The 19,081-nt window shown below is 34.3% G+C and overlaps 1 long non-coding RNA gene and 1 pseudogene across 1 annotated transcript in view; both read left to right on the forward strand.

The window, feature by feature from the left end:
- Window positions 1–19,081, forward strand: part of LOC125754452 (uncharacterized) — a 50,555-nt gene that overhangs the window by 19,614 nt on the left and 11,860 nt on the right. The window contains exon 3 of the long non-coding RNA XR_007408709.1: window positions 17,582–17,654. This is a non-coding gene — a long non-coding RNA (uncharacterized LOC125754452). The remainder of the gene's footprint in view (window positions 1–17,581; window positions 17,655–19,081) is intronic.
- LOC112668276 (MICOS complex subunit MIC26-like) lies at window positions 8,910–9,690 on the forward strand (annotated as a pseudogene).

Below are 19,081 nucleotides of genomic sequence, written 5' to 3' on the forward strand. Positions count from 1 at the left end.
AATAAGCATTTCCTTTACCAACCTGTAAATCCAATGTCCTAGAGATTCATTTAAAATCTACTGCATTGTTTATGATTCATACTTTCTCTATCTCTATCGTTTCTATCTCTAGATGTCTATTCATTACCTAAATGAATAATGAATGAGTGGATAAATATTACCAGATACAGTAATTCCATATATATAATGATTTGTTATTAAAGGGAAGGAAATGAATAGCAAAGGGCACTTTAAGGAACCCACAGTAATTTTTTGGATCACCATTTGCCCTCTGATGGGCCATTAGATTACTTCTTTGTTTTAGAACTGTGTGAATTGGTTTTTGAGAATGTCTCTACACTCTTTGGAAAGTTAAATATTCTTAATGATTTCCTTCTAATTTCCTTTCAGTTAAAGAAACGTACCAGTCATATTAGGGTAATTAGGGTAATGTAAAAGGGAAATGAAATATTTGAAAAATGTTTTTAAAAAGTAACATTTGTTCATTCTTTTAACAAATAGTTTCATTTAAGCATAGGATACTGCTGCTCGTATAACTTTATCATTCATTGATCGGATAATACACAGGTCATGAAGGACAAAAAGGATCGTCTCTCACTTTAGAAAGGGCATTTCAGCATACCTTTTTTTCCTAGATACTACACAGATATGTGGGCTCCTTAACTTTTTCAAGGTTCATCCCATTTCCTTTTGTATGCCTGTGCTTTACTAAGGCAGCTAGAAAGTTTGTCACATCCTGTAGCCAGGTCCAATTAGCATAATGTCATCAATATGATGAACCAACCTGATAGTTGAGGAATAACAGGACAATCAAAATCCCTCTGGACAATGCGATGACCAGGAACAGATGAACTGACATATCTTATGATAAGACAGTCAGAGTGTTCTACTGTTTCTTTCTTTTTTTTTTTTTAAGATTTATTAATTTATTCACGAGAGACATAGAGAGAGAGAGAGGTAGAGACATAGGCAGAGGGAGAAGCAGACTCCCCGAGGGGAGCCGGATTTGGGACTCAATCCCAGGACTGTGGGATTGGGCCCCGAGCTGAAGGCACATGCCCAACCACTGAGCCACCCAGGCATCCCTGTTATACTATTTCTGATCATGCTTATGTCTGTTGATGGGAATCTAAAGAAAGCAAAATCGGTGTGTCAGGATATATTGGTTTTATCCACTGATATCTCTGTTTTCCCATCAGAGTTGTGTTGGTAAAATGATCTGATTAACTTTGCAGTAATATCTGATCATTAATTTTGCAAAGCCTGTTTGGCTTTTGTTTCAGCCAAAAAGTAAATTAATGGGGAGAAGCAGTATGAATCATCACCACTCAGTTTTCTAGGTATTTGAAAATCGCATTGATTTCTGCCCATCTTTTGGGATTGGCTATTGCTTTTCACTTACTGTCTTGGTACAGGTGTGACATAATGGCTTCCATGTGATGCACTTACCATAATGACCCCCAGTTCACAGGAACAAATCTAAGGATTCTTTTAGTTACTAAGTATATGTTCTAGGACCAAAGAAAGAACCACAGCATATGGCCATGACTGCAGTGGGTGTCTCATGAGAATCCCCAGACCACAACTTCATCTTTTAACTGAACTCCAATGCCACTCAGTCTGGCCATGAATCATAGCAGGGTTTTGGGTCCTTGAGAATTAGCTTCAGTTTAGAACCAACATCTAATATTTCTGGAAGGTCTGGATATTTGCTTTTCCCCAGCATGCTCATCTTGAGAATATTTACATTAGCATGTTTCTGCAATTCTTTTGAATAAAGGCTTTTTCCGGAGTAGGTTTTTTAATTTCTCCATCGGGGGTATAGTAGGATAAAAATCTCTTGCTTAGGACCAGAGGCAATGAAAGGTGGTGAGGTTGAGTCTTGATGCAAAAAAGGCATACTTGGGGCAACTGCCTGAAGTGAAAGAGTTTTACAACAGTAATGCTGGTTCTTTCATATAAGGACTGATTACTTCTACAATTAAGGAAGGTTTAGGATAATTTAGGGATTCAAACTTCTTGGTCTTTTTTGTTTTTACCCCAAATGGCCCACTATCCTAGTTTCCAATGTCTTCCACACCATGCCTTAATGTTAATTGAAGAGACCTGATAGAGTGCTACATTTAATTGGTACTGCAACTCTGTAACCAGTCAAGTTCACTGTTACCTGTTTAGGAAGATAAGGAATCTTTTAAAACTTTCATAGAGATTTTCTAATTCCTTTTCTTTTTTCCCATGTTCTGAGCTGAGCATTCAAGAATTTACACTTCTCATTTTCCCTATGTAACATCTAAGGTTTTCAGAAGCAACCGTTCCATGCCACAATCATTGTAATCCCTGTGACATAAGCACTAATGGAACAGCCACTTGATATTCAAATATCAATATAAACACACCAAATATATATATATAGCATTTTCCCTCAATTTATATAATAAGTCAATCTTTCAGAATTGTTTTTATAAAGTAGAAGGATAATTAAGGCCCACAAAAATCTATGCTAAATCATTATGGTTAGATCGCAAAGATCTTTCTCTTATGAGAGCTACCTTTGAGATAAACTCTCCTCACTAATTAGGCCTAAGTCTAAATGTGAACTTCACTTAGTCAGAAGAGCTAAGTCTAAAATACAGGTAATAGGCATCTAGTCAACTTCTTGATATATAATCTGAGGAATTTGTGACATCATGAACATATTAAAATGGATCTCATATAATCATGTGAAGTGGGCATAAAATGACATGTTAATTCATCACTGATCTAATATGGTGATGGTTACCTGAGCCACAAATTCTGTTTTAATTCCAGCATTTGAGGCGTGAATTCTCTGCATTATTCTCAATAACCATCACTAGTTTTGACTCCTTGAGAACTCATTACAAAATTAGAATGTCTGAAGGTTTCTCTTCTGTACATTTTTGTAACAGATTCAGCCAGATTCCCTGTATCTCCTAAATCCTGTTGAGTAATATTAGACATACACATCTTCAGTTACCCTCATTGTGCTAAAAGAATGCAAACTTGTACAATTACCTGATTCTTAATAACAGTGAAACTATATTTGGTTCTATAATGTATAAGAGAATTCCTTGGTGTCCATCTTTCACTCATTTATAGAAACCATCAATCTTTAATTTTAACACACATTTTGCTTTCTATCTCAGAATATGAACAAATTAGCGATCAGGAATAAAATCTAATATAAGAAACATGTTCTAAGTTATTTCATCTAAAAAAGGGTGGGTCTATTTGCATAAATAAAATTATGTATTAAAAAGCTTTTTCTTATACAGAAATGCCTTTTATAACACTCTCTACTGTGCTATATTCTGCTTTGAATTAGTCTCCTCTGGAAGTGGAACTTAGAAAACTTGATTTAACTAACAGCTGAAATGGCCACGATAGCCAAACTGTGGAAGGAGCCTCGGTGTCCAACGAAAGATGAATGGATAAAGAAGATGTGGTTTATGTATACAATGGAATATTACTCAGCTATTAGAAATGACAAATACCCACCATTTGCTTCAACGTGGATGGAACTGGAGGGTATTATGCTGAGTGAAGTAAGTCAGTCGGAGAAGGACAAACATTATATGTTCTCATTCATTTGGGGAATATAAATAATAGTGAAAGGGAAAAGAAGGGAAGGGGGAAGAAATGTGTGGGAAATATCAGAAAGGGAGACAGAACGTAAAGACTGCTAACTCTGGGAAACGAACTAGGGGTGGTAGAAGGGGAGGAGGGCGGGGGGTGGGAGTGAATGGGTGACGGGCACTGGGTGTTATTCTGTATGTTAGTAAATTGAACACCAATAAAAAAAAAAAAAAAATAACTAACAGCTGAGAATGATTTATAATTAGTGTATCAATTATTCATATGTAAATGTTTCCAAGCTACAAGAAATATGTATACAATTTGTCACATAAACAGGGCAATTTCTTCATAAGATAAATATGCTTTGCAAATTATTTTTTCATAAAGCAAAGGTAAAATTAAGATGAACCATTACTGAAATATCAAAAATGTGAATTAGTCAGGCCCAAATTAGCTTTTCCTCTAGCCTTAAAAACAGTCTTTAATAGCTTTACAACCATGTGATATTTAATATCCATATATTTGCATATAATTTACTTTTAAAGATATCTTTAATATGTATATGGCAACACTGCTGGAAATGTAGTGAATGTTAAAAGCAGCAATAAAATGCAACTATTGTTTGAAAAAGTGTCTCTCCCAAGACTACATCAATGACTTCCATATTAAATTTTCTTAGTTTATGCTTCTCAACAATATTTTTTCTACTGCTGTAATGTCACAAACGTAGCAAGCTGACTGCAAATCAAACCATGTTTATTCTACTTCCAGTCACTAGCACTAAAACAAAAATTTTGAAGTCCGAATTTACCTGACAGTTTTGCAGATGATGCATGAGGCAGATTAGCATACTTCCCTTAATTTTCCTTCACTATCATGGCTTTAATATTGAGAGCAGAAACCAAGCATAGCTGCATTCAAACAAAAAGAAGTACAGTTGATAAACAATTTAAATTGCACGTCTCCTGATGTTTGGGGCTAGAGCACATTTAACCATCGGGGAAGAATTGGAACGTTGTGGTGCAAGACCTGGGATTGTTGTGTTGAACTGTGTTTTCCCCCAAAAAAGATATGTTGAAATCCTAACCCCTGATACATGTGAATGTGATTTTATTTGGAAATGGGATGGTTCAGATACAATCAAGTTGAGATAGCATAACATTGAATTAGGCTGGGCCTTAGTCTTGTATGACTAGTGTCCTTATAAGAAGAAGAGAAATGACACAGAAGACACACAGGGGGAATGCCATGGGATGAAGGAAACAGAGTTTAGAATGATAGGTGAATAAGTCAAGGAGCACCAAAAATTGCTCGTAGCACCAGACACTAAAGAAAGTCATTGAACATCTTCCTCAGAGCCTTTATAGTATGGCTCTGCCAACACCGCCTAGCTTCCAGAACTGTGAGAGAATGAATTTCTGTTGTTTTAAGCCATTCAATCTGGGACAATTTGTTATAGCAGCCCTGAAACTAGTAAGACTGAGGTTTTTTTTTTTTTTAATTTTTAAAAATGAAAGAATTTAAAAAATTATTGAAATATAGTTGGCATGCAATATTGTATTAGTTTCAATGTACAACATAGTGATTCAGTTTATACACATAATAAGTGATCACCATGTTACCGTACATCACCATACAAAGTTATTACAGTGTTATTGACTATATTCCCTAAGCTGTTCTTTGCATCCAGCCCCATGGCTTATTTATTTTAAAATTGGAAGTTTTTACTTTTTAATTCCCTTCACTTTCACCCATACTTCCACCACTTCCGTTCTGGTAACCACTGGTTACCACTGGTTCTTGTATTAATGAGTCTGTTTATTTTGTTTGCTTGTCTGCTTTGCTTATTAGAATCCATATATGAGTAATATCATGTGATATTTGTCTTTCTCTGATTTAGTCCAGTTAACACAATAACCTCTAGGTCTATCTGTGTTGTTGCAAGATTTCATTTTTTATGACTAAAAAATATTCCATTGTTTACATACACCACAGCTTCTTTACCTATTCATCTGTTGGTGGACACTTAAGTTCCTCTCATATCTTCACTATTGTAACCAATGATGGAATGAACATAGAGTGAGTATATCTTTTTTGAGCTAGCGTTTTTTTCTTCAGATAAATACCCAGGAGTGAAATCGTTGGATTGTATGTTATTTCTATTTTTAATTTTGAGCAGTGTCCATACTGTTTTCCATAGTGACTGCACCAGTTTACATTTCCACCGACAGTGTGTGAGGGTTCCCTTTCTTCACATCCTCTCCAACACTTGTTATTTCTTTCTTTATTTTGATACTAGTCCTTCTGACAGGTGTGAGATGATATCTCAATTGCAGTTTTGATTTGCATTTCCCTGATGAAGAGTGATGTTGAACATTTTTTCATGTATCTGTTGGCCACCTGTATGTCTTCTTTGCAAAATGCCTATCAGGTCATCTACCCATTTTTAAACCACATTGTGGTGATTTGGTGTTGAGTTGCATGAATTCTTTATTTTGGATATTAACCTCTTATTGGATGTATTACTTGCAAATATGTCCTCCCAGTAAATTATCTTTTAATTTTGTTGGTTTCTTTAGCTGTGCAAATGTTGTTTAGTTTGATGCAGTCTTAGTTTATTTTTGCTTTTGTTGCCTTTGCCTGAGAAGACAGGTCTAAAAAATATTGCTAAAAGAGTTTATTGCCTATGTTTTTTTTCCCCTAGAGTTTTTATAGTTTCAAGTCTTACATTTAGGTCTTTAATCCATTTTGCATTTGTTCTTATGTTGGTGTAAGAAAGTGGTCCAGTTTCATTCTTTTGCATGTAGCTGCACAGTTTTCCTGACATCATTTGTTCAAGAGAATGTCTTGTCCCCTTTGTCATGTATTAATTGACCATATAGGTATGGATGTATTTCTGGGCTCTCAGTTCTCTTCTGTTGAATTATGTGTCTGTTTTTGTCCACTACCATACTGTTTTGATTACTGTAGCTTTGTAGTATATAGTTAACCCTTGAACAACACAAGTTTAAACTGCACAGGTCCACTTATAGGCAGATTACTTTTTCAATAAGTACAGTACTACACGTGTATTTTCTTAATAACATTTTCTTTTCTTTAGCTTATTTTATTGTAGAAATAGAGTATATAATACATATGACATACAAAGTATATGTAATTGACTGTTTATGTTACCAGTAAGGCTTCTAGTCAACAGTTAGTTATCAGTAGTTAAGTTTTCAGGTATCAAAAGTTATACATGGAGCCCTGGATTGGGCCACCCGCTTAGCGGGGAGTCTCCCTTTCCCTTTAACCCTCCCTCCTGCTTGTGTTCTCACTCCCTCTCTCTGTCTCTCTCAAATGAATAAATAAAAAGTCTTTAAAAAATTATACATGGATTTTTCCCATACTAGGAGGGTGGCATCCCTAACCCCCATGTTGTTCAAGAGTGAACTGTAGTTTGAAATCTAAGAATGTGATACCTCCAGTTTACTTCTTTTTCAAGGTTGCTTTTGGTTTTCGGGGTCTTTTGTGGTTCCATACAATGTTTAGGATTATTTATTTTAGTTGTGAAAAATGTCATTGATTTGACTATTTTGACAGGCATTGATTTGAATCTGCAGATTGTTTTGGGTGGTATGGACATTTTAATATTAAATTTTTACAATCTAAGAGCATAGTATATCTTTCTATTTGTTTGTGTTTTCAGTTTCTTTCATTGATGTCTTACAGTTGTCAGAGTACAGGTCTTTTACCTCTTTGGTTACATTTATTCCTAGGCATTTTATTCTTTTTGATGCAGTTGTAAATGGAATTTTCTTAAATTTTCTTACTAATAGTTCATTAGTAGTGAAACTTGAATTTCCATAGAGATACCTCTTTCCATTGAGGCAAAGGAGGCCTTCATTAAAGTAAGTGTTTTAAAAAGAGACATTGAGTTAATATATCAGCAACCATTAACATATCCTCTGGAAAACAGCTTCTTTGAAGAACTGCAGCAAAACCAAATTCCTTTTTTACAAGGATAAGGAAAGTTACAAAGTTTGGAAATCTGTCCAGAAAGGAGTGGTATAGCTGGGGCCTGACTCGTATTCTCTACTTATTTACCAAGGAGAGCAAGAGCCTATTAATCGGAAAGAGAGAGAAAAAAAAAAAAGCATTCGGGGGCAAATGGGGGTGTTGGAAATACCTATATAATTTCACACTGATTTGAGGATGAGGGCAGAAGACATCTAAATACCCTATGATGTTCATATTAAGACCAAGGGATAAAGAAATTCATTTCATGGAATAGAAGGAGAAGTTTTTAGGCATTATAGTGTTCAGTATTTGCTAGTGTTAGAAAAAATGTTGGCCCTGAACATTAATAGAAATAAAGTAGTCTAACAGATTGAATTAAATTATTAGTTAACAGGTGATATAGTGGTACTATATATAGTAGTGGTACTACTATATAGTAGTGGTACTACTATAGGTAGAAGCCACTCTAGAAATGAAACTTTATAATTTGAATAAAACAGAACTCATAACTATCATTTTAATCTGTCTAGTGAAGCAAGTTTTTAGGACATTTATTTGTCTTGTTATCCAAGTGATAAAAAGGCCATGTAATCCATACAAACTATTAAAGCTTTCTAAATACAAATTTACCTGGCTTTGGAATGGAATTCTTTTTTTATGGTTTAACAAAGTAACCATATTATTAAAAATATCAATTTATTCCACAACCATAGAGTTTCAAATATGCCTTAACTCTTATGAAACTTATTTTTCTTGTATATACGGTCTTGGAATTCAAGTACTAAACAGGAGCTAAAGCTCAGTGAAAGACAACACATATACACATAATAGTTGAGACCATTGGAAGTAAATTGAAGTCTGATAAAACCTAGAGATTTATTATATGTAACAGCCAGAAAATTATTTTAAACTTGAAATAGCCAAGAAAGATTATTGGCTTTCTTTCACTGCAGTGCTGGCTTGACTATCTATTGACTAGTCAGTTTTCAACTCTGGGCAAAAGGTTAACTTGTAGATTTTTGTCTGGAAGAGAAGAAAATAATGTCTGTCCAGTAGAACAAATAAAACAAGATTTTTTCTGTGATCATGTTGAATATAAGTAGTTTCATGTCTAACACAGAAATCTTACCCTAACATTTGTTTTATTCCTGTATGTTTTATTCCTGTTTTATTCTTAAAGAATCTATGAGCCAGTCATAATCCTTACTGGTTTCCTTATTAATTAATGATTTAATTTGAATATGATTTGACATGTTCATTTTATATTGTATAAGAATCATGTTTTTCGGTAGTGGGCGGGACCAGGGCTGGGGTGACCCCGCCAGAGCCACCTCTGCCAGCGACATGTTCAAGGTAATTCGGAGGTCTGTGGGGCCAGCCAGCCTGAGTCTGCTCACCTTTAAAGTCTATGCATCACCTAAAAGGGACGCACCTCACAAAACTTCTGTGAAGGTTAATGAGCTTTCACTCTACTCGGTTCCTGAGGGTCAATCTAAATATGTGGAGGAGCCAAGGACCCAGCTTGAAGAAAGCATTTCACATCTCCGACATTATTGCGAGCCATATACAAGTTGGTGTCAGGAGATGTACTCACAAACAAAGCCCAAGATGCAGAGCTTGGTTCAGTGGGGGTTAGACAGCTATGAATATCTCCAAAATGCACCTCCTGGATTTTTTCCAACACTTGGTGTTAATTGGTTTCGCTGGCATTGTTGGACTTCTTTTGGCTAGAGGATCAAAAATAAAGAAGCTGGTGTATCCACCTGGGTTCATGGGACTAGCTACCTCTCTTTATTATCCACAACAAGCCATCGTATTTGTCCAGGTCAGTGGGGAGAAATTGTATGACTGGGGTTTACGAGGATACATAGTCGTAGAAGATTTGTGGAAGGAGAACTTTCAAAAGTTATAGGTAAACATTGGAAACTCCATTTTCTACAGAAAAATGGCAGAGAAGTCAGTACTGAATGTAGTAAATTGGCTTTCTTCTTCAGGAAAAACTATACCAGGCTTCTTTGTTATCTTGGGTGATGCCATACTACCAGTGGACTAATCGGAAATCCTTTCACCTAGAGATAATGTCCAGCATTTGAACTCCTGGTTCTCATGTTGCTATTTATGTACATAATTAAAATTCTGAATTAAAAAAAAAGAATCATGTTTTTCAACTAATGAAAATTGTACTTCGTTTTGGCAATCATTCACTGAGATGCCCAAGTGAACTCATGATAGAGCCAAGTAAGTGGTATTGAAGGGGACATTCACCCCATGGTTATTTAAATTCAGTTATGTTATTTCTTGCTCAAATGGCAATCTTTTTTAACTTCTTTGATTCTTTTTTCTTTCTTCCTAGTGTTATTTTTTTTTCTGGTTCATGCATAATTGAAAATTGATTCCCATTTATGGTGGCAATGATTAGGAATTTGGTTTTGTGGTTTGACCATTTGATGAGATCTCTATTCTATGAATGATGAGCTATCCTCTAGTAAGTGAATCTGACAGAAAATTTGGTTTGCCATTTTTTTTATTTGTTTCTTTATCTGTTTGTGAGCTCAAAACAATTAAAATTTTGTGCCTCTTGGGAAGCACAACAATTCCTTGATTTCTGAACTAATGGGTTTTGTGCTTTCTTTTTACTTTTGATCTATGGCTCAAATTGTAGAACTGAAGCAATAAGTTCTCTTTATATTTATGTTTATGTTTGTGTGTCTACAATTCAGAAAAGTATTTACATCTCTTTGACAAATGTGAAATATTTTTCTATCTCTGACAGATGTAAAAAGGTTGCATTCTTAAATAGATGAAGTTCTGTTTTATTCAGGAATAAGTACTTACATAAATTATATATTTTTAAATTCACAGAAAATAAACTTGTTTTTCAATATTTTAAAAGTTTAAAAGTTCTAATCCTCTCTTCCACAAAAATAATAATCCTCCATACAGATAGCTAGTTCAGAAACATTTAAAGAATCTAAGTCACAAAATCAAAATGAAACTTTAGCAAATCACACTGATTTATACTTTTTTTGGCAACGACACTAGGCCCTTTAAAAAAATTGTTTAAGTATAATTAAAATTACAGTGTTATATTAGTCATCTGTGTATAATATAATAATGCAATAATTCTATACATTTGTCACTGCTCATCCTAATAAGTGCACTCTTAATCACCTTTAACAATTTTACGCATTCTTAACCCATTTGCCTAATGGAAACCACCAGTTTCTCTTCTATACTTAAGAGTCATTTTTTTCTTTGTTCATTTGTTTTGTTTCTTAAATTCCACTTATGAGTGAAATCATATGGTATTTGTCTTTCTCTGACTTACTTATTTTACGTAGTGTTATATACCCTGTAGATGCATGTTGTTGCAAATGGATATTCCATTGTGTATGTATGTGTGTATACATATACATCACATCTTCTTTATTCTGTCATCTATTGATGGACACTTAAGCAGCTTCCATATCTTGGCTATTATAAATAATGCCAGTTAATAGAGGGGTGCGTATATCTTTCTGAATTAGTGTTTTCATTTTCCTTGGTTAAATTTCCAGTAGTAAAATTACTGTATCATGTGGCAATTCTAGTTTTAAAACTAGAATGGAAAACATTTGTGGAAAACAGTACAGATGTAGCTGCACTAATTTCCATTCCCACCAATAAAATATGAGGGTTCCTTTTTCTCTACATCCTTTCCAATGCATGTTTCTTGTGTTTTTGATTTTAGCCATTCTGATAGGTGTGAGATGATATCTCCTTGTGATTTTGATTTGTGTTTCTCTGATGATTAGTGATGTTGAACATTTTTTCATGTGTCTGCTGGGAATCTGTATGTTTTCCTTAGAAAAATGTCCATTCAGGTCCTCTGCCCATTTTTTAATTGGATTATCTGAGTTTCTTGTGTTGAGTTGTAGAAGTATTTATACATGTTAACCCCTGATTGGATCCATCATTTGCAATATATCTTCTCCCATTCAGAAGTTTATCTTTTTGTTTTGATGATGGTTTCCTTTGCTATGTAAGAGCTTTTCATTTAGGGGACACGTATACTGTATTGCTTTGATTACTACAGCTTTGTAATATATCTCAAAGTCTACATGATGTTTAAACTTATGAAACATGTAAATTTGTGTTCATGTAAATTGAATCATAATAATGACGTATGCTTTTATATAACAGAAATTATGCTTGGCATTTCCTAGCTTAAGCACAATGTCCAGATTCTTTGGTAAATCAAAATCTTTATCTAATATTCAGAAGAGTTAGTGTATAATCTTTACATACATAAATAATAGTTACTTACCATTGAATCCTGAAACACGGAGTATTAAAGATAAATTTAAGATTATATACTTTTGCGTCTTGGTTTTATATGCTAAGAGTACAAGGAATATAAGAAATAGTGAAAGGGATTATAAGGGAAAGGAGGGGAACTGAGTGGGAAAAATTAGAGAGAGACTGACCAACCATGAGAGACTCCTAACTCTGCAGAAGGAGAGATGGGTGGGGGGTTGGGGTGACTGGGTGACGGGCACTGAGGAAGGCACTTGATGGGATGAGCACTGGGTGTTATACTATATATTGGGAAATCGAACTTCAATAAAAACAAATGAAAAAAAACCCAAAATATATGCTATGAGTGGCAGTACTATTGAATAATTTTATGAACGTGTTTATCATTTTTGCTACCTTAAGGTGAATAAAAAAGTAAGGCTATAGGAAGTTGTGTTATGTGGAGTTTTAAGCTTTGCTAGTCTGCCAGCATACTTGCATATGACAGTTTTTACTTTTTTGCCTTACAGTGTTTTCTATGAATAGAAGTTATTACTTTGGTGAAAAATCATAGTTAATATGGATGGGTGAAATTATAGTAGGAAAAATAATGAGAAACATCTTTTTTTAAAAAAAAGGGGGTTTACAATTTTTACTGTAAATTATTGTGTTACTTTAATACTGTAAATATCATATTAATGCTTTTTCTCTGTTAAAATGTTAAATTTGTCTTAGAGTCTTAACAAAGGATTGTAAAAAGTCATTCTGTATCTTCTATATAGTGTATCCATTATCAGAGGTTTTGTATATTTTCAACACAATTGTTTTTTGTGTTGACTTTAGCACGTCCTCAGTTGTTAAAGAAAACTTTTTATTTGTGAATGTGCAGTTTCCTTAAAATCATGTTATCCTCTAGGTTTATCCTAAAGTATTTTATTGTCCCTTTGGTTACACAGGGAACAGAATATTGTTTTTCTTTAACCATGATCAGTATTAATCCAATTATAAATCTTTGAATACCCCTGATTTTTTACTTTCAAGTTTCAACCCTAAATTTAGAAAATAAAAAATAAAACTTTCACAATATTTTTCACAACTGAAATTATCTTTGAAATTTTTTTCTTTGAAATTTTCTATAGAGCTCCTGGAAAATAAATAAATTTCTTTTATCTTATAAAAAGGAAGATGTTAGAAAAATGAGATTTGATTGTTATGCTTATATTTCTAGTTAGTTTAAATGATTACTGAATCCAATGAAATAAACATTCTGTGTTTAATATAGGAGAAATGTCAAATAGAAGAATTGTTAAGCCTTTTTTAAGTTTATATAGGTGAAGTACAGTTGACATAAATGATGTATGTATGTATGTATTTATTTATTTAGATTTGCCATTACTTAATTTTTTAGTTTTTACTTAAATTCTAGGTAGTTAACATGACATAGATGTTTCAGATAGTGTGAACTTCATAGGATGTATCCTGAGTTGTCAATAGCCTTGCTGTCTGGACCATATTCATCTCTATAGGAGTAGAGGTTAACTTACAGATTTTCTTTCTACAAAGATACAAATAATTTCTAACTAATTTAAGAGGTAATGTAAAAGATTATGATTTTTTAGATTCTATTGGATGTGAAATAACTTGTATTTTTAAAAAAGATTTTATTTATTTATTCATGAGAGACACACAGAGTGAGAGAGAGGCAGAGACACAGGCAGAGGGAGAAGCAGGCTCCATGCAGGGAGCCCGATGTTGGACTCAGTCCCGGGACTCCTGGATCACACCCTGGGCAGAAGGCAGGCGCTAAACCACTGAGCCACCCAGGGATCCCCCTAAATAACTTGTATTTTATCTAGAAATATTTGTCTAACATTTCTTTTTAAATTTTATATTTCTTTCTCAAATGCTCTTTGAACCAATCATAACTTTTATACTTTCTCTCACTAATGAGTTAAATAAAATTTTTAATATAGTTTATCTTATATTTGTATGATACTCGTGGTCCTTTTTTAAAAAAATTTTTTTTATTTCTTTATGATAGCCACACAGAGAGAGAGAGAGGCAGAGACACAGGCAGAGGGAGAAGCAGGCTCCATGAACCAGGAGCCCGACGTGGGACTCGATCCCAGGTCCCCAGGATTGCGCTCTGGGCCAAAGGCAGGCGCTAAACCGCTGCACCACCCAGGGATCCCTCGTGGTCCTTTTTGTTAACATACATTTTGATTATTGTGGTAAAATAGAGATAACATTTACCATTTTAACCAATCTATAATGTACAATTAAATAATGTTAAATGTATTGAAAATGTTGTATAACCATTGCCAGTATCTAGTTCCAGAACTTTTTCATTACCCCAAATGGAAATATTTTGAAAATCATACCTTAATATAAAAATATTTATTGAGCATTTGTCTTGTTTTATTTTATTTATTTTTATTCTTTTGGCCTGGCTTTATTCTAGGCGCTTGGTTATAGAAGCGAATTAAACAAACCCCTCTACTCCTAACTGTAATGTGGTTTATGTTTTAACAGAGAAAAGGAAAATGCAACAAAAAAATTAAGTAAAATTTGTAGTATTTTAGATAATGATAAATGTGAAAGAGCAATAATACATGGAAAAGGAACACAAAATGACAGTGTGGGAGGTTGCAATGAAAAAGCTTCACTGAGAAAGTGCCATTTGAGGAAATATAGAAAAACAAGGTATGGGGATAAGCCATGTGAATATTGGGGGTGGAGGAAGCATTCTAGGCAAAGGGAATGAGGTATAAAGACCTGGCACATTTGAAGAATGTCAATAGCTTGGTATGAGAGGAATTATTGAGAAGTGTAGTAAGAGAAAATTTCAGAATAGAAACAGGATACTTGATTATAAACATAAATCAATAAGGTTATTTGTTTTTAATTTGAATTAGATGGGAAGCCATTGGGAGGCTTTAAACTGAGAAATGGTATGATGTGACTCATGTTTTGAAATAATTGTCCTGGCAGCTGTGTTGAGAAGGGACCAAGTGAAGCAAGGACAGAACCATAGATCAAATAGAAGAATATTTCAGTAATTTGGATGAGAGATAATGGTGTCACAAGTAGAGTGGTGGATAGAAGGTAGAAGATATTGGTTTCTTCTGGGTACAGTTTTAGGGTACATTTACAGAGGGCTTGCTGGGAGATCACTGTATATTCATATGAGAAATAAAGTATGTGACAATATATCTGTGTTTGAAAGATTGAGAAAATGGAGTGCTATACTGAAATGAAGATTGTAAGAGGAGTGGGTTTGAGGGGAAAAGCAGGAGCTCAGATTGGAAATGTTAAGGTTGAGATGTTTGTTAGGCATCCACCTAAAGTTATCAAGTGGGAATATGAATATATGAGTTGAGAGTTCAGAGAAGCAATTCATGCTGGAGAAAGGTATTTGGTAGCTGTCAAAGTGTGGACACTGTTTAGTTTCATGAAATTTTATTAGGTTTTTAAGACACAGAATATAGATAGGATTAAGAACTAAAGACAGGGGATCCTTGAGTGGCTCAGCAGTTTAGCACCTGCCTTCAGCTCAAGGAGTAATCCTGGAGTCCCGGGATCAAGTCCCACATCAGGCTCCCTGTATGGGGCCTGCTTCTCCCTCTGCCTGTGTCTCTGCCCCCCTCTCTCTCTCTCTCTCGAATAAATAAATAAAATCTTAAAAAAAAAAAAGAACTAAAGACAGAACTCTAGGATGATTAAATATTTAAAAGCTAGGGACATGAAGAGGAACTCCTAAAAAAGGCTTGAAAAACCAGAGAGGAAAGAGCAAAACTAGGCAAATAATGAAAGACTGTAACTTCTATGGAGTCAGAGGCTGAAAAAAGACCAAGATATGGAACCAAATCTCATTGTTGGAAAACAATGCATAATGAGCTTTCAAACAAAAATAACAAAGCAAACAAAAAATCCATTGCCATGAAAGAGTCAGCATACTCATGAGTGGAAAAATCATACCTGAAAAAAAACATTCAGATCACTAAAGTAATTTGAAGAAATTTTAAAACATGCTTGTTTAAAATCTCCAAAGGACATCATTGATGAATATGAAAAAAATTAGGAATTATTTTTTGTTTTATGTTTTGTTTTTATTTTTTAAAAAGATTGTATTTATTTATTTATTCATGAGAGACACAGAGAGAGAGGCAGAGCCTTAGGCAGAGGGAGAAGCAGGCTCCCTGTGGGGAGCCTGGTGTGGAACTGGATCCCAGGACCCTGGGGATCACGACCTGAGCTAAAGGCAGATGTTCAACCACTGGGCCACCCAGGCATCCAAACTAGAAATTATTTTCAGAAATTAACCATTAACTTTAAAAATAGAAAAAAATAACTTTTAACATTAATTGATCATTAGCTTTAAAAATTAATCCTTAAATTCAGTAGTAAATTGGACATAACTGAAGAATAAGTGAATTTGGTAATAAATTAGGTAGATTTCTATAATTCAATCAAAGATAGGGCCTAGAGAGGAGAAACTAGCTATAATAAGCTATAATAGGTATTTAATAAACTTTAAAGAACGAGGTAAAAAAATGATTGCATACCATTGAGAACAACGAAAAATATTTAAAACATTTTAAAGTAAAAATACAGATTTCCTATGCAAAAAAGTATTCAATTATTAGTAACAATCTTAGTAGCAATTTATGTCGTAAGATAATGGAGTATCTTTAAAGTGCTGAAGGAAAATATCTCTGAACCTGAGTTTCTGCATCCAAACTATTTTTAGTTTTTTAGTTATTGCATACACTCAAACACAGGCACACACACACACACACACACACACACACACAAAACAGCTTGTTACTGGGAAGCCTGGGTGGCTCAGTGATTGAGCATCTGCCTTCAGCTCAGGTCATGATTCCGGAGTCCCGGGATCAAGTCCTACGTCGGGCTCCCTGGGAGGAGCCTGCTTCTCCTTCTGCCTGTGTCTCTGCCTCTCTCTCTCTGTGTCTCTCATGAATAAATAAATGAAATATTTTTTAAAAACCCGCTTGTTGCTATCAAGATAGAATAAAATAAGACCTCTCAAAAATGAAACAAAAGTGACAACAAAGTATCCCTTTGTACACAGAATCACCTTTAAGTGAAAAGAAAGCTATGATGGAAATCACTAGGATCTAAAGCATTTCTGTTTATCTAGGCACCCATGCTGTGAATTATTTCTCTTCATTACTAAAAGAAACTAGTCATTCAGAATATTTACAACACAGGTGTTAAGCGGAATCCTGTCTTCCCACTAATCAAGTTAAAACGAGCCTTAAGACAAAGAAATTTTTCTGCATGATTGAAAGTAATTTTTCTATGTTTTCTTGCCATTTAGTGTCCATGAGAAGTACTCTCTGCATTTATAAATGTATACTTTTAAGTTTGTTAATATCGTGAAACACTTAGAAAAGTATGAGTCAGAATGTGTGTCTAGTTTTAAAGATTACATAGGTTCATTAATTAGATTTATTGTAGATATTTCAGATTTAACTGAATTTCAAATTAAAACCAAAATACAAGAATTTAAAATATGTGTATTGAAATTGTTATCAGAATTATCCTTTTCACTTCATATTATGAAGACTCCAATATGATTTCTATTATTTACAGCAATATCTCAGAATTTTTTATTCTCTTGCAGAAGTTTAAAAACAAGCTGAAATGAACATATTTCTGAAGTGTTTGTTCTTTAATCACTCCACAGACTGTCATCGATAACATATTATACCAAGAAGAAAAATAACCCAAGCAGAAGAAGTGGGATTCTATAAAGAAAGGTGAGAAACATATAAAACACATTGAAGAAATTAGAGGTGTCTAAAATAAAATAACAAATACATTCATATTTCACATGGTTTGGGATGGGAAGTGGGAGTTCAAGGAAAGGTTAAAGCTTGTTCAGATCCTTTTCTTCGGGAGCTGATATATTTATTTACTTTAGAATGTTTTACTGGGGATCCCAAGGTGGCTCGGCGGTTTAGCGCCTGCCTTTGGCCCAGGGCGCGATCCTGGAGTCCCAGGATTGAGTCCCACGTCGGGCTCCCGGTGCATGGAGTCTGCTTCTCCCTCTGCCTGTGTCTCTGCCTCTCTCTCTCTCTCTCTCTCTCTATCATGAATAAATAAAAAATAAAAAAAAATCTTTAGAATGTTTTACTAAACTATTAATGTAAGCATGTCTATTCATCGTAATTTGTAGCCATTAAAAGAACAGAAAAAGGACATCTCACTCCTATACCTTTGTGTATTTTTAATAAAAAAGTTTTAGATTCTTATATGCAAAAATTTAGTATATTGTTCATGTATATATGTATATACTATTTATGTGTTATATGTAAAGTATAAAATGTTATTATGAAACATCTACACCAAAATCATGATGGTAGTTGTCTCTGATGGAGGGTACTATCAGAAGGGGATGGGAACATAGCTTAATGAGAATGCTTTCTGAGGTTATGCAGCAGAGCCCTGAGGAAACCTATCATTTCAGAAGCATAGGGTAACTTGCAATGACATAGCTCTTTTCCCATCTGAGTGGTTTGAGGAAAGGAAAGAGGAGAGAGAGACGGGAACAAGAAGTCCTCAGCTTGTGTCTCCTGAATTTTCATGTCCAGGTTTCATTGTTTGTTGAGGTGCAGCATCAAGGAAGGTTAGATAAGTTGAGGGTAGGGTATTCCACTATTTCAGATTGAGCTTTCAGTTCCTGGGTAGAAGTCTCTCTCAAAAGTTGCCTAGCACCAACTTGAAGCATGATTATGAAAAAATGAACTTTTTAAATCTTCTCAGCTGGGCTGAAGCTGACCTTGGTGTTTCTCTTTCTTAAGTGTCTCAATTCCTGTATGGTGTGAACTGTGACTTATGTGCAGTGGAGCTGCCTGTCACAAGTTAAGGTGACTCCAGAGCTGAGGCTGGGGTAGAGAATAAGAATGCTGATGAGAATGTACAGTGAGGCAACCAATTTGAAAAATATTTTGGGTGTTTTTAAAAAACTTAAACACATACCTACACCACCCAACAATGAGATACTGACTTTGTATAACTGAAAAATACAACCACAAAAATATTTGTACTTGAATGTTCATCACAACTTTGTAATAATGGCCAAAGCTGAAAACAATGCAAATGTCCATTAATCAATGAATGGATAAGCAAATTTTATTAAATTTATATTTAACACAGAAACAAATTATTGGTACATTCAACCACT

This window comes from Canis lupus, chromosome 36 (genome assembly GCF_003254725.2).
Source record: "Canis lupus dingo isolate Sandy chromosome 36, ASM325472v2, whole genome shotgun sequence".
Taxonomy (NCBI): Eukaryota; Metazoa; Chordata; class Mammalia; order Carnivora; family Canidae; genus Canis; species Canis lupus.